The 21,721-nt window shown below is 43.6% G+C and overlaps 1 protein-coding gene across 1 annotated transcript in view; it reads left to right on the forward strand.

The window, feature by feature from the left end:
- The first annotated feature begins 442 nt into the window (after positions 1 to 442).
- The window catches only part of SLC14A1 (solute carrier family 14 member 1 (Kidd blood group)), a 239,188-nt gene continuing 217,909 nt past the window's right edge, over positions 443 to 21,721 (forward strand). Inside the window, exon 1 of the mRNA XM_056543101.1 lies at positions 443 to 541. The gene's annotated coding sequence lies outside the window, so the exon portion shown is untranslated. The remainder of the gene's footprint in view (positions 542 to 21,721) is intronic.

Here is a 21,721-nt window from a genome sequence, read left to right on the forward strand (position 1 = left end):
TACTAATTCTCAAGTTTTGCTTATGGTTCTCAAGGTGTATTGTACCTGTTGATATTTAACCCCTTAAGGACCAGGCACGGACTCATACGTCCCGGCAAATTTCGCATCCCGCCGGGCAGGTTGCGAAACCGGACGCCTGCTGAAATCGTTGCGCAGGCGTCCGAGGCAAACGCCGAGGGGGTCCTGAGACCCCCCCATGCCGGCGATTGCAGAAAATCGCATGTCAATTCAGACATGCGATTTCCTGCTATTCCGGGCTGATCGTGTCTCTGGTGATGAACTGACCTGTCAGTGACAGCCCAGATCATCTTTCAGAGTAGGAGTGAGGTCGTAGTGCTGCGATCTCCTCCTATCCCCTGCCATTGGTCAGAACTGATTCTGACCAATGGCAGAGCAGGGCAGTGGGTTGCCATGGCAACCCCCATTCTGCCCACCCCTGGATGTCAAGGGGAACATGGGGAGAAGGTTGAGGTCGGTACCTGGAGAAGAAGATGCCTTGGAACAGCTGATCATCACTGGAGACTGCTGGATCCTGGCTCAGGTAAGGGAGCGACGTGGGGGGGGGGGGGGAATGAAAGTGAAAGTAAAGTGATCTTTACTGTGGCAACCACTAGGAAGGCCAAACTGCAACTCCCAACAGTTTGGCCTTCCTAGTGGTTGCCACAGTGGTGCCCAAACTGTAGCCCTCCAGATGTTGCCAAACTACAACTCTCAGCATGCCTAGACTGCCTAGGTATGCTGGGAGTTGTAGTTCTGTAACATCTGTCCCTTCAGATTTTGCAATTTTAATGACATTTTTGAAAATTGCTGCTCTACTTTGAAGCCCTCTAATTTTTTCAAAAAGTAAAAATATATCCATTTTATGATGCCAACATAAAATAGACATATTGTATTTAAGAAAAAAAATAAAATTTATTTGGAATATCAATTTTCCTTACAAGCAGAGAGCTTCAAAGTTAGAAAAATGCAAAATGTTCAAAATTTTCATGAAATTTGGGGATTTTTCACCAAAAAAGGATGCAAGTAACGACGAAAATTTACCACCAAAATAAAGTAGAATATGTCACGAAAAAACGATCTCAGAATCAGAATATTCGATGAAAGCGTTTTAGAGATCTTAACTCTTAAAGTGCCAGTGGTCAGATGTGCAAAAAACGCTCTGGTCCTACAGTGAAAATTGGCCTGATCCTTAACCCCTTAAGGACGCAGGACGTAAATGTACGTCCTGGTGAGGTGGTACTTAACGCACCAGGACGTACATTTACGTCCTAAGCATAACCGCGGGCATCGGAGCGATGCCCGTGTCATGCGCGGCTGATCCCGGCTGCTAATCGCAGCCAGGGACCCGCCGGCAATGGCCGACGCCCGCGATCTCGCGGGCGTCCGCCATTAACCCCTCAGGTGCCGGGATCAATACAGATCCCGGCATCTGCGGGAGTTCGCGATTAAAATGAACGATCGGATCGCCCGCAGCGCTGCTGCGGGGATCCGATCATTCATAACGCCGCACGGAGGTCCCCTCACCTTCCTCCGTGCGGCTCCCGGCGTCTCCTGCTCTGGTCTGTGATCGAGCAGACCAGAGCAGGAGATGACCGATAATACTGATCTGTTCTATGTCCTATACATAGAACAGATCAGTATTAGCAATCATGGTATTGCTATGAATAGTCCCCTATGGGGACTATTCAAGTGTAAAAAAAATGTAAAAAAATGTAAAAGTAAAAGTAAAAAAAAAGTGAAAAATCCCCTCCCCCAATAAAAAAGTAAAACGTCCGTTTTTTCCTATTTTACCCCCAAAAAGCGTAAAAAACATTTTTTATAGACATATTTGGTATCGCCGCGTGCGTAAATGTCCGAACTATTAAAATAAAATGTTAATGATCCCGTACGGTGAACGGCGTGAACGAAAAAAATTTTAAAAAGTCCAAAATTCCTACTTTTTTAATACATTTTATTAAAAAAAAATTATAAAAAATGTATTAAAAGTTTTTTATATACAAATGTGGTATCAAAAAAAGTACAGATCATGGCGCATAAAATGAGCCCCCATACCGCCGCTTATACTGAAAAATAAAAAAGTTATAGGTCATCAAAATAAAGGGATTATAAACGTACTAATTTGGTTAAAAAGTTTGTGATTTTTTTTAAGCGCAATAATAATATAAAAGTATATAATAATGGGTATCATTTTAATCGTATTGACCCTCAGAATAAAGAACACATGTCATTTTTACCAGAAATTGTACGGCGTGAAAACAAAACCTTCCAAAATTAGCAAAATTGCGTTTTTCGTTTTAATTTCCCCACAAAAATAGTGTTTTTTGGTTGCGCCATACATTTTATGATATAATGAGTGATGTCATTACAAAGGACAACTGGTCACGCAAAAAATAAGCCCTCATACTAGTCTGTGGATGAAAATATAAAAGAGTTATGATTTTTAGAAGGCGAGGAGGAAAAAATGAAAACGTAAAAATTAAATTGTCTGAGTCCTTAAGGCCAAAATGGGCTGAGTCCTTAAGGGGTTAAGGGGTTAAATGGGCACTGTCAGATATAAAAACTTTTGATATGTTGTAATGCATGCAAAACCAATAGGTTTTGCAATTGCTTTTATTAAAAGAATTTCAGTATTTCATACTAAAAAGCCAGGCAAAAAATGCCTCCCTGCCTCCTGGGATACATACCAGCCTGGCTGTGTCCACTCGTCATCACCTACTTCATGATTGACAGGTCTGCAGATCTAAAGCTGCTATGATTGGCTCCATCACTGTCAGTGTTGACTTCACAATCTCCTGTGTGTGGAGAAGGGGGGAGGGGCGGGAGGCACTGCTGCTTGTGAGCAGATGATGAAAGAAGCTGGTGACTGAAGATTGGGACTGAATGGAGGATTTTTTGTTTATCCCCTTAAAGGGGTACTCCGGTGAAAACCTTTTTTCTTTTAAATCAACTGGCGGCAGAAAGTTAAACATATTTGTAAATTACTTCTATTAAAAAATCTTAATCCTTCCAGAACCCTTAGCAGATGAATGCTAAGGGTAGCATGGTAGCTCAGTGGTTAGCACTGCTGCCTTGCAGTGCTGGGGGCTTGGGTTCAAATCCCACTAAGGACAGCAATAAATAAAGCGTTATTATTATTATAATAACGTCAGCAGAGAGCACTGTGGTTGTGATGTCATCAGAGAGCATTCCAAAAAGAAAATAATTTCCTCTGTAGTATTCAGCAGCTAATAAGTACAGGAAGGATTAAGATTTTTTAATAGAAGTAATTTACAAATATGTTTAACTTTCTGCCACCAGTTGATTTAAAAGAAAAAAAGGCTTTCACCGGAGTATCCCTTTAACCCCTTAACCCCTTCAGGACGGAGCCCATTTTGGCCTTAAGGACCGGAGCGTTTTTTGCACATCTGACCACTGTCACTTTAAACATTAATAACTCTGGAATGCTTTTAGTTATCATTCTGATTCCGAGATTGTTTTTTCGTGACATATTCTACTTTAACATAGTGGTAAAGTTTTGTTGATACTTGCATCCTTTCTTGGTGAAAAATCCGTAAATTTGATAAAAAATTTGAAAATTTAGCATTTTTCTAACTTTGAAGCTCTCTGCTTGTAAGGAAAATGGATATATTACGAATACATTTTTTTTGGTTCACATATACAATATGTCTACTTTATGTTTGCATCATAAAATTGACGTGTTTTTACTTTTGGAAGACACCAGAGGGCTTCAACGGTCAGCAGCAATTTTCCGATTTTTCACAAAATTTTCAAACTCAGTATTTTTCAGGGACCAGTTCAGGTTTGAAGTGGATTTGAAGGGTCTTCATATTAGAAATACCCCACAAATGACCCCATTATAAAAACTACACCCCCCAAAGTATTCAAAATGACATTCAGTCAGCGTTTTAACCCTTTAGGTGTTTCACACGAATAGCAGCAAAGTGAAGGAGAAAATTCACAATCTTCATTTTTTTCACTCACATGTTCTTGTAGACCCAATTTTTGAATTTTTACAAGGGGTAAAAGGACAACATTTTTACTTGTATTTGTAGCCCAATTTCTCTCGAGTAAGCACATACCTCATATGTCTATGTAAAGTGTTCGGCGGGCGCAGTATAGGGCTCAGAAGGGAAGGAGCGACAAGGGGATTTTGGAGAGTACGTTTTTCTGAAATGGTTTTTGGGGGGCATGTTACATTTAGGAAGCCCTTATGGTGCCAGAACAGCAAAAAAAAAAAAAAACATGGCATACCATTTTGGAAACTAGACCCCTCGGGGAATGTAACATGGGATAAAGTGAACCTTAATACCCCACAGGTGTTTCACGACTTTTGCAAATGTAAAAAAAAAAAAAAAAAATTTTACCTAAAATGCTTGTTTTCCCCAAAATTTTTTATTTTTAAAAAGGGTAATAGCAGAAAATACCCCTAAAAATTTGAAGCCCAATTTCTCCCGATTCAGAAAACACCCCATATGGGGGTGAAAAGTGCTCTGCTGGCGCACTACAGGTCTCGGAAGAGAAGGAGTCACATTTAGCTTTTTGAACGCAAATTTTTCTCTGGGGGCATGCCGCATTTAGGAAGCCCCTATGGTGCCAGGACAGCAAAAAAAAACCCACATGGCATACCATTTTGGAAACTAGACCCCTCGGGGAACGTAACAAGGGGTTGAGTGAACCTTTATACCCCACAGGTGTTTCACGACTTTTGCATATGTAAAAAAAAAATTTTTTTTTACCTAAAATGCTTGTTTTCCCAAAAATTTAACATTTTTAAAAAGGGTAAAAGCAGAAAATACCCCCCAACATTTGTAACACAATTTCTCCCGAGTACGGCGATACCCCATATGTGACCCTAAACTGTTGCCTTGAAATACGACAGGGCTCCAAAGTCAGAGCGCCATGCCCATTTGAGGCCTAAATTAGGGATTGCATAGGGGTGGACATAGGGGTATTCTACGCCAGTGATTCCCAAACAGGGTGCCTCCAGCTGTTGCAAAACTCCCAGCATGCCTGGACAGTCAACGGCTGTCCGACAATACTGGGAGTTGTTTTGCAACAGCTGGAGGCTCCGTTCTGGAAACAGTGGCGTACCAGACGTTTTTCATTTTTATTGGGGAGGGGAGGGGGGCTGTGTAGGGGCATGTGTATATGTAGTGTTTTTTACTTTTTATTTTAGTTTTTGTGTTAGTGTAGTGTAGTGTTTTTAGGGTACAGTCGCACGGGCGGGGGTTCACAGTAGTTTCTCGCTGGCAATTTGAGCTGCAGCAGAAAGTTTGCGGCAGCTCAAATTTGCAGCCAGATACTTACTGCAATCCTCCGCCCATGTGAGTGTACCCTGTACGTTCACATTGGGGGGGACATCCAGCTGTTGCATAACTACAACTCCCAGCATGCCCGTTGGCTGTCGGTGACTGCTGAGAGTTTTAGTTTTGCAACAGCTGTAGGCACACTGGTTATGTATCACTGAGTTTGTGACCTAACTCAGTGTTTCACAACCAGTGTGCCTCCAGCTGTTGCAAAACTACAACTCCCAGCATGTACGGTGCATGGTGTACGGTGACTGCTGAGAGTTGTAGTTTGCAACAGCTGGAGGCACACCGGTCGTGAAACACTGAGTTAGGTAAAAAAAAACTCTGAGTTTCACAACCAGTGTGCCTTCAGCTGTTGCAAAACTACAACTCTCAGCAGTCACCGACAGCCAACGGGCATGCTGGGAGTTGTAGTTATGCAACCAGCAGATGCACCACTACAACTCCCAGCATGCACTTTAGCTGTTTGTGCAAGCTGGGAGTTGTAGTTATACAACAGCTGAAGGTACACTTTTCCATAGAAAGAATGTGCCTCCAGCTGTTGCAAAACCATAAGTCCCAGCATGCCCATAAGGGAATGCTGGGAGTTGTGGTGGTCTGCCTCCTGCTATTGCATAACTACAGCTCCCAGCATGCCCTTTTTGCATGCTGGGAGCTGTTGCTAAGCAACAGCAGGAGGCTGTCACTCACCTCCAACGATCCAGACGCTGCAGGTCAGTCCCGCCGCCGCAGCTGCTCCTGGGGCCCCGATCCCAACAGGGGCGCCAGGGGTCGGGGTCCCCAGCACCCGGGGTGCACGTCCCGCACCCGCTCACGTCCTCCAGAAGAGGGGCGGAGCGGGTGCGGGAGTGACACCCGCAGCAGGCACCCTGATTGGTCGGCCGGAACGATTTCAGCAGGCATCCGGCTCCGGTCCCCAACCGGCTAGCGGTGGGGGCCGGAATTCCCACGGGCGTATGGATACGCCCTCGGTCCTTAAGGACTCGGGATGCAGGGCGTATCCATACGCCCTATGTCCTGAAGAGGTTAAGGATGCAGGACGTAAATGTACGTCCTGGTGAGGGGGTACTTAACGCACCAGGACGTACATTTACGTCCTGTGCATAACTGCGGGCATCGGAGCGATGCCCGTGTCATGCGCGGCTGATCCCGGCTGCTGATCGCAGCCAGGGACCCGCCAGCAATGGCCGACGCCCGCGATCTCACGGGTGTCCGCCATTAACCCCTCAGATGCCGGGATCAATACAGATCCCGGCATCTGCGGCAGTGCGCGATTTGAATGAATGATCGGATCGCCCGCAGCGCTGCTGCGGGGATCCGATCATCCAGAACGCCGCACGGAGGTCCCCTCTCCTTCCTCCGTCCGGCTCCCGGCGTCTCCTGCTCTGGTCTGTGATCGAGCAGACCAGAGCAGAAGATGACCGAAAACACTGATCTGTTCTATGTCCTATACATAGAACAGATCAGTATTAGCAATCATGGTATTGCTATGAATAGTCCCCTATGGGGGCTATTCAAGTGTAAAAAAAAATGTAAAAGTAAAACTTAAAAAAAAGTGAAAAATCCACTCCCCCAATAAAAAAGTAAAACGTCCGTTTTTTCCTATTCTACCCCCAAAAAGCGTAAAAATTTTTTTTATAGACATATTTGGTATCGCCGCGTGCGTAAATGTCCGAACTATTAAAATAAAATGTTAATGATCCCGTACGGTGAACGGCGTGAACGAAAAAAAAAGTCCAAAATTCCTACTTTTTTAATACATTTTATTTAAAAAAAAATTATAAAAAAATAATTAAAAGTTTTTTATATGCAAATGTGATATAAAAAAAAAGTAAAGATCATGGCGCAAAAAATTAGTCCCCATACCGCCGCTTATACGGAAAAATAAAAAAGTTAGAGGTCATCAAAATAAAGGGATTATAAACGTACTAATTTGGTTAAAAAGTTTGTGATTTTTTTTAAGCACAACAATAATATAAAAGTTTGTAATAATGGGTATCATTTTAATCGTATTGACCCTCAGAATAAAGAACACACGTCATTTTTACCATTAATTGTACGGCGTGAAAACGAAACCTTCCAAAATTAGCAAAATTGCGTTTTTCGTTTTAATTTCCCCACAAAAATAGTGTTTTTTGGTTGCGCCATACATTTTATTTATTTATAATGAGTGATGTCATTACAAAGGACTGGTCGCGCAAAAAACAAGCTCTCATACTAGTCTGTGGATGAAAATATAAAAGAGTTATGATTTTTAGAAGGCGAGGAGGAAAAAATGAAAACGTAAAAATTTAATTGTGAGTCCTTAAGGCCAAAATGGGCTGAGTCCTTAAGGGGTTAAGGACTCTGCGTTTTTCAGTTTTTGCATTTTCGTTTTTTCCTCCTTACCTTTTAAAAACCATAACCCTTTCAATTTTCCACCTAAAAATCCATTTATGGCTTATTTTTTGTGCCACCAATTCTACTTTGTAGTGACATTAGTCATTTTACCCAAAAATCCATGGTGAAACAGAAAAAAAAATCATTGTGCGACAAAATTTAAGAAAAAACGACATTTTGTAAATTTTGGGGGCTTCCGTTTCTATGTAGTACATTTTTCGGTAAAAATCACACCTTATATTTATTCTGTAGATTCATACGATTAAAATTATACCCTACTTATATAGGTTTCATTTTGTCGTACTTCTGAAAAAATCACAACTACATGTAGGAAAATTTATACGTTTAAAAATGTCCTCTTGTGACTCCTATAAATTTTATATTTTTCCACATATGGGGTAGTTTGAGGGCTCATTTTTTGCGCAGTGATCTGAAGTTTTTATTGGTACCACTTTTGTTTTGATCGGACTTTTTGATCCATTTTTATAAATTTTTTAATAGTATAAAAAGTGACCAAAAATACGCTATTTTTTACGTGTATCTCATTGACCATGCGGTTTAATTAACAATATATTTTTATAGTTTGGAAATTTACACATGTGACGATACCACATATGTTTATTTTTGTTGACACTGTTTTTTATTTTTTTGTGTTTTTTTTAAGGGGTACTCCGGTGGAAAACTTTTTTTTTTTTTTTTTTTTTTAATCAACTGGTGCCAGAAAGTTAAACAGATTTGTAAATTGCTTCTTTTTTTTTTAAAGTAGAAATGTATTAACCTTTCCAGTGTATACATACAAATGCATATACAAAACAAATACATGAAATGCAGGTGGTCATGAGGCATAAAATATGAAGGAAGCAATGGGACAGGGCTGGTGACGACTCAGAGATCTAGCATTATCTGGTCCGGGATTGAGACGGGGAATGGAGATCTCTAAAGTTAGAGGAGGAAAGGAATTCAGTTCACGGACGCCAGAGCGTAAAGTGTCTGGTCGAGCGTCCGTGGGAATCCGCCATGAGTTCCTCCATTCTGTGGAGGTTGGACACTTCCTGGAGCCAAAACGAAAGGGTGGGAGGGTTAGTGGATTTCCAGAGTCTGGGTATAACCATTCTCGCCGCTAGGAAAAGAAAGCATAACAAAGACTTTGACCACCGAGAGATCAGGCCAGGTAGGATGCTGAGGAGGAGAGGGCATGGATCGAGTGGCTCAGATACATCAGAGAGGTGATTTATCATAGCTAGAACCTTCTTCCATAAGGACTCCAAAACAGGGCAGGTCACCCAAATATGGGTCATTGAGCCACCAGGTGAACCACAGCGCCAGCACACATCCGGGAGGGCTGGATATATGCGAGAGAGGAGGGTCGGAACTCGGTATCATCTGGTGAGTAGTTGGTAGTAGTTGGTCTCCAGTGCTTTATAGGAAATAGAAGTTTTGTGACACAGAGCCACGGCCATTTTCCATTCCTGATCAGAAAATGCTCAACCCAGTTCATGCTCCCAGCTTAGCCGAGAGGATAAAGGGGTGTTGTTGCCTTGTTCCAAGAGACGGCCATACAACACACTTACCGGGCGGTGGACTGGCACTGCGGAGGCACACAGCCACTCAAAGGGTGTAAGATGGCGATGTAAGTGGCGCAGCTGCATGTATTGTAAACTGAAGGAATGGTGGGGGGGGGACCTAGGATGTTGGATGGAGATTTTAAATATGTCGTGGAAAGGAGGGAAGATAATATTAGTCCTTCTCACTTGTCATGTCCCAGGAAGGACAGGGATGAGTATGCTGGGGTGAACACTTTAAAGGGGTACTCCGGTGCTTACACATCTTATCCCCTATCCAAAGGATAAGGGATTAGATGCCTTATTGTGGGCACCCCGTTTGTATTCAGTCCCCGGAGCGCGTTCGCTCCGGGTCTGATTACGGTCGACCGCAGGGCCGGCGGCATGTGACATCACGCCCCCGCCACCATGTGACATCACGCTTCGCCCCTCAATGCAAGCCTACGGGAGGGGGCATGATAGATATGACGTCACACGCCGCCGGCCCTGCTGTCGACCGTAATCAGTCCCGGAGCGAACACGCTCCGGGGACTGAGTACAAACGGGGTGCCGCGTGCATGATCACGGGCGTCCCCAGCTGCGGGACTCCCACGATCAGGCATCTTATCCCCTATCCTCCTAGCTGATTTTCTCAGCTAGGAGTTGCGCGCGCAGGCAATGGAGTGTAGAATTGGAGGTAGCGTTGGCATGGTGAGTCTGGCAGTGTCCTGGTTCAGGAAACATAGCATGGACCTTGGGTCAATGCCTGTAGATGAGGATTCAAGGGATACCCATAATTTTGTCCTATGGTGATGGAAACTATCTAAGACTCGCGGAAACACCGCGGCCAGGTAGTAGGAGAGGCAGTCTGGTAGAGCCAAGCCCCCCTCTGACTTCCTCCTGGTCGGGACATGAGGTGCCAAGCGAGGGTGTTTGTGTGACCAGATGAAGCCAGAGAGGAGCCTAGTGATGTCTCGGCAAAATGTACGGGGGAGATGTGTCGGAATGGTAGAAAATAGGTATAGAAGGCGGGGTAGAACATTCATCTTAATGGCATTAATGCGGCCCAGCCACGAAAAATCTCTCCGCTCCCATCTGGCCAGGTCGGATTTAATGAGTTGAAGCAGGGGGGGGGGGGGTAATTAAGAAGATATGTGTCAGGTAGGTGGCCAGGGACTTGGATTCTGAGGTATTGCAGGGACTTGGATTGCCATTTAAATGAATATTTAGTCTGCAGATGGTGGGCCATGGATGGAAGCATGGAGACATTAAGGGCCTCACACTTAGAGGGGTTCAGTTTATAGTTGCTGTGGTCTGTGAAACATTGCTGGGCCGACATTAAGGAGGGGAAGGATGTGAGAGGGGAGGAGAGGTAGAGAAGGAGGTCATCAGTGTAGGCAGAACATTTATAGTGGTGTGGGGGGACGTGCAAGCCTCTTATATCAGGATTGTTGTGAATGTCAGTGAGTAGATGTTTCATACACAAGACATATAACAATGGGGATAGTGGGCAGCCCTGTCTCGTACCGTTACGAATGTCGAAGGGGTAGGAGAGCTGTCCATTTAGGCATACCTGGGCCTGTGGGTTTGAGTACAATGCCATGATGTGATCCTTCATTGTGGAGCCTAGTCCTATTTGGGTAAGGGTTGCATTCAGAAAGCTCCAGTCCACCTGATCAAAGGCTTTTTCTGCGTTGAGGGAGAGGAGGAAGAGTGGCAGCTGACGTTTTTCGAGCAAAGCGTATAGCAGAGAATGTTCTTAGCATGTTGTCCCTCGACTCCCACCCACGGATGAAGCCCGCTTGGTCTGGCTGGATAAGATCCTCCATGAATTTGGAGAGTCTGATTGCAATGAGTTTGGCAATCATTTTAGTATCAAGGTTGATAAGCGAGATTGGACGGTAACTGGGGCATACAGACGGATCCTTCCCCTCTGTAGGGATAACCACAATGAAGGCTCACAAGAAGGACGGGGGGGAGAAGAAGAAGTGGGTGAAATGGAATTGAGGGCCAAGCATCCATCCGGGCCTGGGCTCTTGCCTCCAGGCAGAGATGAGATCACCAGATCCAGCTCCTCCTAAGTGAATGGGGCCTCCAGCGAGTGGATCGCCTCCAGGGAGAGGGTTGGGAGAGCTGTGTCGGTGATGTACTGATTTAGAGAGGGAATGGAGTCGGGAGGGGAGGAGGGGACGTTGGGCGAGGGAAGATTATAGAGGGATTCATAATACGAGCAGAAAGCATTCAAGATGTCAGCTGTGAGGTGTGTGAGGGCGCCCGAGTGCATTTTGTTAGCCGGGACAAAAAGGGAGGCTCTGATTTGTTTCCCCATTCATAAAAGGTCCTACCCACGATCTGCTTATAGAAGCGATGTTTGGTATTCAAATGGGTTAGTAAGTCATGCCTAACCTGTATGAGTTCTCGCAGTACCGTTTCCTGGAGTGATTGTTTATGGAGGGATTCTAGGACGTGTAAGTGGTTGATAAGAGATGTGTATTTCGTGGCAGATTCCCTCTTCAGCCTAGCCCCATGTTTGATCAGCACTCCTCCTAGTACACATTTAAGGGCCTCTCGTTTGATCAGGGGTCCAGAGGGGTCCCCTCGGTGATCGTCCCGGAAATTTGAGATAGCTGACCTGACATCCTGGATGCAGAGCTCGTCCACGAGGAGGGAGTCATTCAACTTCCAGGACAAGTGGGGCTTGGCAAAAGAGGGAAGGGTGAAGACCATCGTCACAGGAACGCATCTCTACGCCAATGTTGGCTCGTCTAATTGATGGCAGCAGGTGGTGTGGGCAGAAAATGTAATCTATGTGGGAGTAGGCCTGGTGTGGGTGAGAGAAGAAATGTAGTCCCAATGGTCTGGGTGTAAGGCCCGCCAGGCATCGCTTAGCTGCAGCAGTTGTAGTTTCCTTCGCAGGGCACGGAGCTTGTTGTAAGAGAGGTAGGATTTGCCAGAGGACGTATCCAGAATAGCAGTGAGCGTTAGGTTGAGGTCTCCACATAGGAAGATGGGTCCCGTGGCAAACGAGGCAAGTAAGTCCAGGGCTTTGAGGAGGAAAGGGACCTGGCCGTGGTTAAGAGCGTATAGGGTCATGATTGTAAGTGGTTGCCCCGCCATTTCACAATTAGCAAATAAATAATGAGCTTGGGAGTCAGTCATGGAGGAAAGGATGGTAACGGGGAGGGATCTATGGAATGCCAGGAAAACCCCTTTCCTCTTGGCTTCAGGGTTAGTACTATGTAACCATGTGGGATAATAGTGGTTATGGGTATTGGGGAGAGAACTGCTTTTAAAGTGCCTCTCCTGTAGACAGAGGATATGGACTTTCCATTTATGGAAAGAATAGAGCAACTGGGCCCTCTTCTCGGGGATGTTAAGGCCCTTTACATTAAGGGTCGTTAGGGAAATGTCTGAGGCCATGTGGATGGTGTGGGGGTGTATCGTGCTTTCCATGGTCTTGTCTGCATGGAGGGCCAGCCGGTCCGTGAGGTGCGAAATGGTGGAGCTGGAGATTCCTTCAAGAAAAGAAAGGGAGAAGAGGATAAGGGGAGGAGTAGAAGGCAGGGAAAGACAGGGTCCTCAGCAACTGTGGGGGGACAGCTACAAGGGGACTAAAGAATGAGGCCAAAAGGGCCAATATGGACGTCGGAACCAGTCCGATATCCCACCTAGTGGGGGAAACATGGGAAACGAGCCAGTAGGCAGGCAGTTAAAGCATAACAAGAGAACACATAAATCATACCATAGAACGGGACCAGTATGAAACAAATGAAACAGACTATTGAAACTGGGCATAGTGATGTAGAGGAGGCCAAGAGCCCGCTGATTGCTAGTGAAGGGGCGGCTAATACATTAATCAAGCTAACGGGGTGAGGGGGAACTCAGCACTGGAGTGGTCCAAGAGGGCAGTGCGTCGGGGACCGGGCTCCAGAAATTCACTAAATGGTGGGGAAGAAAGGTAAGTTGCCATGAACGCCATTAGGTCTTCCGCTTCTGGCACTGAGGCAGTGGAATTTGCGAGGTGGCGCCCAGGTGGGCTGTGGAGGGTCTGTTGCGATCTGTCACAGAGGATGGTGGAGCCAGCGGATCCGTGAAGAGTTGCTCCCACGACGGTAGCGGCACCGGGGGGCAGTTTAATGGTTTGCAGGAAGACAGGCAAGTCCTGTGGATGGTGAAGGGTCGCCAAGGTAGTCCCGTGTCGAGCAGTCAGGGAGAAAGGATATCCCCAGCGGTATACAATATGGGCATTTTGGAGCAACTGGAGCAGGGGTGTTAGAGCGGCACGCAGTTACAACGTGCGGAGGGAGAGATCCGGGTATGATTGGATGACAGTCCCATTATAAGAGAGATTTGGGAGCGCCCATGCTCTTTTCATGATGTCATCCTTGATGAGGTAATGGTGTACTCTGCAAATGACGTCACGTGGTTTCTTCGGGTCAGCATTCTTTGCTTTCAGAGCCCGATGTGCTCTGTCAAGTTCCAAGGGTGTGTCCGGAGGGGTCTTGAAAACCTTCTTTTTGGCGGGGGGTTTCAAGAGGCTCACTTTCCTCGGACGAATCATTAGAAGGTGTGGATGTATCTGAATCCATATCCGTACAGTGGGCTGCCCAGTCCACTATGTGTGAGTACAAAGGAGGAGAGATGGCAGACTCGCAGGCAGGCAAGCATGTGCAGCTCATGAGAGGGGGCCAGCCCAGCTTGCTGGCTGGGTGCAGCAGAACCTGGGAGCAGACTCTGGCAGCGTAGGTGAGTAGTAGTGATGAGCAGCATAGGCCATATTCGAATTAGCGATATTTTACGAATATTCGTCATATATTCGCGAAATTCGTATATTCGTTATATTCATGTTTTTCGCATATGCGAAAATATATGCGCATATTCGCGAATATTGAGCCCTCCCTTCTTTAATGGTATAGGGAACTATGACAGGTGCATGAACTCTGTGATTTTTTGCCCATTGAAAACAATAGGCCCATTGTGGTCTATGGGGATCTCACGGCATGTAAAACAGTTAGATGAGCAGGACCCTCTTGGCAGCACAGTGGATGGGAAACCGCCACGGGTTTGAGTCCCAGGGTGGGACAGAGTGTTACAGTGCTGTGGTTTAACTTTACTCTGATTGGTTGCTATGGGCAATTGCACAACTCTTTCTCTACACTGGTTTTGATGTATCTCCCCCATAGAGGGAGATTTATCAAAACCTGTCCAGAGGAAAAGTTTCTGAGTTGCCCATAGCAACCAATCAGATCGCTTCTTTCTTTTTTCAGAGGCCTTTTCAAAAATGAAGGAAACAATCTGATTGGTTGCTATGGACAACTGCACAACTCTTCCTCTACACTGGTTTTCTGCATATGCGCATATTCGCAAATATTGAGCCCTCCCTTCTTTAATGGTATACCGAACTATGACTGGTGCATTAACTCTGTGATTTTTTGCCCATTGAAACCAATAGGCCTATTGTTGTCTATGGGGATCTCACAGCATGTAAAGCACTAAGCTAAGCAGGACTGTCTTGGCAGCATGGTGGATAGGAGACCCCACAGGTTCGAGTCCTGGGGTGGGACAGAGTGCTACAGTGCTGTGGTTTAACTTTAAGTTGCCCATAGCAACAAATCAGATGGTTTCTTTCATTTGAAAAGGCCTCTGAAAAATGAAGGAAGCAATCTGGTTGCTATGGGCAACTCAGAAACTTTTCCTGGAAAAGTTTCTGAGTTGCCCATAGCAACCAATCAGATCGCTTCTTTCATTTTGCAGAGGCCTTGTGAAAAATGAAAGAAGCAATATGATTGGTTGCTATGGGCAACTCACCAGCTTTTCCAGGAAAGTAAAGTTAAACCACAACACTGTAAAACTCTGTCCCACCCCAGGACTCAAACCCGTGGTGGTCTCGCGTCCACTGTGCTGCCGAGACTGTCCTGCTCATCTTACTGTTTCACATGCCGTGAGATCCCCATAGACCACAATGGGCCTATTGATTTCAATGCACCAGACATAGTTCCCTATACCATTAAATAAGGGAGGACTCAATCTTCGCGAATATGCGCATAAATTGTCGCGTATGCACATAAATTTTCGCATATGCGTAAAAAAAACGAATATTCGTAATTACGAATATATAGTGCTATATTCGTAATATTCACGAATATGCGATATTCGCGATTAAAATTCGAATTGCGAATATTCGCGAGCAACACTAGTGAGTAGTCCCTGGTGCTGCGTTTTCGGCATTCAGTGCCGGCGGTATTGCTGGATGGTGAGCTGGTGCGGTGTGCGTGGGTTGATCGCACTTCGCTGCGCACACGATAGCAGGGAAAGGCGGGGAAAATAGCCACTGTTGGTCCGGGGGCCGCGATGTTTGAGAGGGCAGCACTGGATTAAAGCATCCCCTGATGGAGTGCTGGGAATCCGGGGCCTCTGAGGAGGGTATCCCCCGCTGTTTATTTTTGTTTTTGCCGCCCATGGTGCTGTAAAGAGCCCAGAAGTAGGGTCCCTAGCCAAGCCAAGCCACGCCCCCTGTAAATTACTTCTTAATCCTTCCAGTACTTATTAGCTGCTGAATACTACAGAATTGTTTTTTTCTTTTTGGAACACAGAGCCCTCTGCTGACATTATGACCACAGCGCTCTCTACTGACATCTCTGTCCATTTTAAGAACTGTCCAGAGTAGGAGGAAATCCCCATAGCAAACATATGCTGCTCTGGACAGTTCCTAAAATGGACAGAGATGTCAGCAGAGAGCACTGTATTCCAAAAAGAAAATAATTTCCTATGTAGTATTCAGCAGCTAATAAGTACTGGAATTATTAAGATTTTGTAATAGAAGTAATTTACAAATCTACGAAGAAAGCAGGTAGATGTCAGCAATTATGAAACTTCACCTTTATTGGAACCACGTAAAATCATCGACATGGAGAGACTTCAATAAGACAAACATTTAAAATTCCAGGAATCAGCGCCAAGCATGACGCGTTTCAGGTCATGTGACCTTTCATCAGATGCATGGTGGGAAGCAGAGGGGTGGGGGAATATATCCCAGCCTTCTAATGGAACAGGTGAGTGAAACGTCTATCCTATGACAAGGGATTAACCCTGTCCGTTCCAAAAGTTGAGGCACCCTTCTGCTAAACATAACAGGTATAGAATCATAAATTATTAAGCACCTATAACCTAGTCATAAATCAAGTGCAAACAATATATATGAAACCTGTATATTATTAAGGAGACACAAAATGTGCATTGGGAGGAAAAAAGGTTGCAACAACACTAATAAATAGTGAAACAATAATATGTGTAAGATATCAAATGGCGACCTAAAACTAATTAGTAATGAAGGATGACGTCTGATTTTAAATTTAACCCATGTGGTTGAAATGTGCGTAAGGAGTAAATCCAAAAGATTTTCCTATTACGTAATGATTTGATGCGGTCTCCAACTCTGTCATGTGAACGAATTATTTCGATACCCGAGAACGAAAAATGAGCTACATTACCATCATGGACATTTTTAAAGTGTTCAGAAACATTCGATGCGTTAGTGTAAGAACTGCTGCCAATGGCTCTAAGATGTTCTTGAATGCGTTTTTTCAAGGTTCTTTTAGTACTGCCGATATAAGAAAGATTACAGCTATTACAATCTATTTTGTAAATGACGTGAGTGGATTCACAATTAATAAATTATTTAATCTGCACAGGATTCGAATCAGGAATTGAAATCGTAGAAGTCTTGGCAGCATGTACACACACAACGCATCTAGGTAAACCGCACTTGAAAAACCCATTTGTTTTAATCCATGAACGAGAACCAACAGCAGAGGCAAGTGGCAAGGCACTCGGAGATAAAAGATTACCTAAATTAGGGGGCCGTCTGCTCGAAAAATGTATGCCATTTTTTAAATATTTGTTAAGAATGGTGTCCTGACATAGAATAGGTAAACATTTGTTAATAATAGATTTAATACTATTAAATTCGAGACTATAAGTAGTTGTAAAGGTGGGCTTCGAAACCGTATTCGAAAATGTTTGATGAGGTTTTGATATGAGAAGACTATCTCTAGATTTTTGTAAAACTTTACGTTTGGCTCTGTTCAGACACCAGGGCTGGTAACCTCTCTGACCCAAACGATGGAAAATGTTATCCGATTCAATTTGAAAAGATTCGTCTGTAGAACAATTTCCGCGAGCACGAGTCAGCTCTCCCACCGGAACGGCTAAAACCATATGTTTTGGGTGGCATGACTGCGCGCAGAATGGTATTGCCTGCAGTCGATTTTCTATATGTGGAAGTGTGAACACGTCCCTGTCTGCTGTCAAGTAAAATATCCAAAAATGGAGTGACGGATCTGTGCCAAGTTGATGTAAAAAATTAATTATGAGAATTATTGTTAACATAGTCAACAAAACAGGAAGCATTATGCTCTGAGGACGACCAAATTATGATGACATTGTCAACGTATCTTCCGTACCAAACAATGTTGGAAAAGAAGGGGTTGATGTCAGAGAATATATATTGCATCTCCCACCAGTGGACAAAAATATTTGCCACTGAAGGGGAGGATTTAGCCCCCATTGAGGCACCAGTCCTCTGAACATAATATTGATCCTGAAATTTGAAAAAATTATGAGTTAATATATAATTCAACTCCTCAAGAACAAACTGGCACAGGTCCTCACTGTAAGTAGAAAAATTGTAAATGATATCCGACACTGCTCGAAGAGTGTCCTCTCCAACGGAAACCGGTGCCCCGGTCCCTATCATGGAAGAGGGGTTACTTCTCCTAAAGGACGTTGATAACCACATTGAACGCTGCGATGCAGCATTGGAAATATTCGACATGGATCGAGCTTCACATGATATACAGTTGAAAATGCATATATATTCCTTCGAAAAGCTACTGGTCAAGGAGACCAAACTGTGGTGGGAGGTTACTTCTATGGAGACGTATCTATCCAAGGGCCTCATTCCTCGGGGCTTACGCCTAAAAAAAATCCTCACCATCAACATAAAGGAGGAACATCAAACAATGTGGAATGACGCTCTGAGTGAATGTTCTGCTAAATTGATCAACATCCTGGTTTTATCCCAAAAGGAATCACTTGTGCATGGGAAATTGGACATAAAGAAAACGCAGGACTTTCTTTCTCCGCATGCTAGTACCACCCTGTTGTGTGAACATGACTCTAAATTAAAACAAAAAATAGCGAATCTCGAACAAATCATTAAGGAAACAAAGAAAAGTAAATTCCAAAGGGACTTGCATGATCATCAGTCAAATAAAGTTTACGCCTGGGGAGCCTGGGATAAGTTCCTCCCATCTCGTTCTATCTTGAAAAAAGGTGATAAGCCCGGTTATCACCATAAGAGATATAATCCTAGAAACCAACGGGTCACCTTCAGTTCAGCAGAATCGGAGGCTTCCGATACACAATCCGATGATTCAGATTTTACGGCTTCAGACGATCGTCCTGTCTCTAATTTAAGTGGCTCCACCAATGATTCTAAAAGATTAAAAAACGCAGGCGGAGGGGGGCCGCAAACATAAATCCAAGAAGGTCCGCCAGAGAGTTCAAGAAACATCACAAGTAAGCCAAAATCTGGATGTGATTGTTTTGTCTCCACTAACTTTTACTTCCTCGCATCTTTCTGTTTTGGCTAAAGGACTGGGCTTCTCACCATCCACCCACTTTAACGTATTTAATACTATCCTGGACATTAACAAATTTGTCAGAACTTTGACTTTGAAAAAACATTTTGATATCGTGGACTCTGTTGATTCTAATCCAGTTCCATTGTCTAGCGAGGTTTCCACGGCTACACATGTGTCTCTTAATAATAATTTTTCTTCCTTCCATGACCAAAATGTGTTTTGTGATCTATTGTCATTGGATTTCGAGACAAGGCGACATGTGACTACTGTGTCCACCTCGCCGTCTTTCAAAATTAAAAATCCTGAATTTTATCCTGTTGGCTCTAGGAGTCCTTACATTGACACCTTTCAAGACATGGTCATGAAAGAGTTAGTTGAACTTAAACGTTCCGGTATAGGACCAAGAGCCAATAATTTATCAAAATCCGAAAGAATTGCTCTTAAGGATTTGAGAGATAATAACAATTGGGTTATTTGATCAGCTGACAAGGGGGGGGGGGGGCTGTTATATGTATGGATGTTGATCTTTATTGTATGCTTAATAAGCGCATTTTAAATGATGAGGTCACATATACACCAATCAAATATAATCCCACCACTTTGTTTTCTTCTAAACTGGAATCGCTACTCAGATATGGTTTATCTTTAGGGATATTATCACAAAAAGAGTTTGATTATATACGGGTTTCTAATCCCATTACTCCAATATTTCACTCTTTACCGAAGATTCATAAAGGCCAATTCCCGCCTCCCATGAGACCCATAGTGGCGGGCATTGGTTCTCTTAATGAACCCCTTTGCGAATGGGTAGACTCACTTCTCCAACTCCTTGTCTCTATGTGTCCAAGCCACATTAAAGATTCCCAACACTTACTTTCGATAATTAATCAAATTGAATGGCATACTTCCTATTCGTGGCTTACTATGGACATCGAATCCTTGTATTCTTCCCTCCCTCATTCACTTTCTCTTCGAGCAGTGTCGGATATCATTTACAATTGTTCTACTTACAGTGAGGACCTGTGCCAGTTTGTTCTTGAGGCGTTGAATTATATATTAACTCATAATTTTTTCAAATTTCAGGATCAATATTATGTTCAGAGGACTGGTGCCTCAATGGGGGCTAAATCCTCCCCTTCAGTGGCAAATATTTTTGTCCACTGGTGGGAGATGCAATATATATTCTCTGACATCAACCCCTTCTTTTCCAACATTGTTTGGTACGGAAGATACGTTGACGATGTCATCATAATTTGGTCGTCCTCAGAGCATAATGCTTCCTGTTTTGTTGACTATGTTAACAATAATCCTCATAATTAATTTTTTACATCAACTTGGCACAGATCCGTCACTCCATTTTTGGATATTTTACTTGACAGCAGACAGGGACGTGTTCACACTTCCACATATAGAAAATCGACTGCAGGCAATACCATTCTGCGTGCAGAGTCATGCCACCCAAAACATACGGTTTTAGCCGTTCCGGTGGGAGAGCTGACTCGTGCTCGCGGAAATTGTTCTACAGACGAATCTTTTCAAATTGAATCGGATAACATTTTCCATCGTTTGGGTCAGAGAGGTTACCAGCACTGGTGTCTGAACAGAGCCAAACGTAAAGTTTTACAAAAATCTAGAGATAGTCTTCTCATATCAAAACCTCATCAAACATTTTCGAATACGGTATCGAAGCCCACCTTTACAACTACTTATAGTCTTGAATTTAATAGTATAAAATCTATTATTAACAAATTTTTACCTATTCTGTGTCAGGACACCATTCTTAACAAATATTTAAAAAATGGCATAAATTTTTCGAGCAGACAGGCCCCTAATTTAGGTAATCTTTTATCTCTGAGTGCCTTGCCACTTGCCTCTGCTGTTGGTTCTCGTTCATGGATTAAAACAAATGGGTTTTTCAAGTGCGGTTTACCTAGATGCGTTGTGTGTGTACATGCTGCCAAGACTTCTACGATTTCAATTCCTGATTTGAATCCTGTACCGATTAAACAATTTATTAATTGTGTATCCACTCACGTCATTTACAAAATAGATTGTAATAGCTGTAATCTTTCTTATATCGGCAGTACTAAAAGAACCTTGAAAAAACGCATTCAAGAACATCTTAGAGCCATTGGCAGCAGTTCTTACACTAACGCATCGAATGTTTCTAAACACTTTAAAAATGTCCATGATGGTAATGTAGCTCATTTTTCGTTCTCGGGTATCGAAATAATTTGTTCACATGACAGAGGTGGAGACCGCATCAAATCATTACTTAATAGGGAAATCTTTTGGATTTACTCCTTACGCACATTTCAACCACATGGGTTAAATTTAAAATCAGACGTCATCCTTCATTACTAATTAGTTTTAGGTCGCCATTTGATATCTTACACATATTATTGTTTCACTATTTATTAGTGTTGTTGCAACCTTTTTTCCTCCCAATGCACATTTTGTGTCTCCTTAATAATATACAGGTTTCATATATATTGTTTGCATTTGATTTATAACTAGGTTATAGGTGCTTAATAATTTATGATTCTATATCTGTTATGTTTAGCAGAAGGGTGCCTCAACTTTTGGAAAGGACAGGGTTAATCCCTTGTCATAGGATAGACGTTTCACTCACCTGTTCCATTAGAAGGCTGGGATATATTCCCCCACCCCTCTGCTTCCCACCATGCATCTGATGAAAGGTCAAATGACCTAAAACGCGTCATGCTTGGCGCTGATTCCTGGAATTTTAAATGTTTGTCTTATTGAAGTCTCTCCATGTCGATGATTTTACGTGGTTCCAATAAAGGTGAAGTTTCATAATTGCTGGCATCTACCTGCTTTCTTCGTA

This window comes from Hyla sarda, chromosome 1 (assembly GCF_029499605.1).
Source record: "Hyla sarda isolate aHylSar1 chromosome 1, aHylSar1.hap1, whole genome shotgun sequence".
In the NCBI taxonomy this organism is placed as follows: Eukaryota; Metazoa; Chordata; class Amphibia; order Anura; family Hylidae; genus Hyla; species Hyla sarda.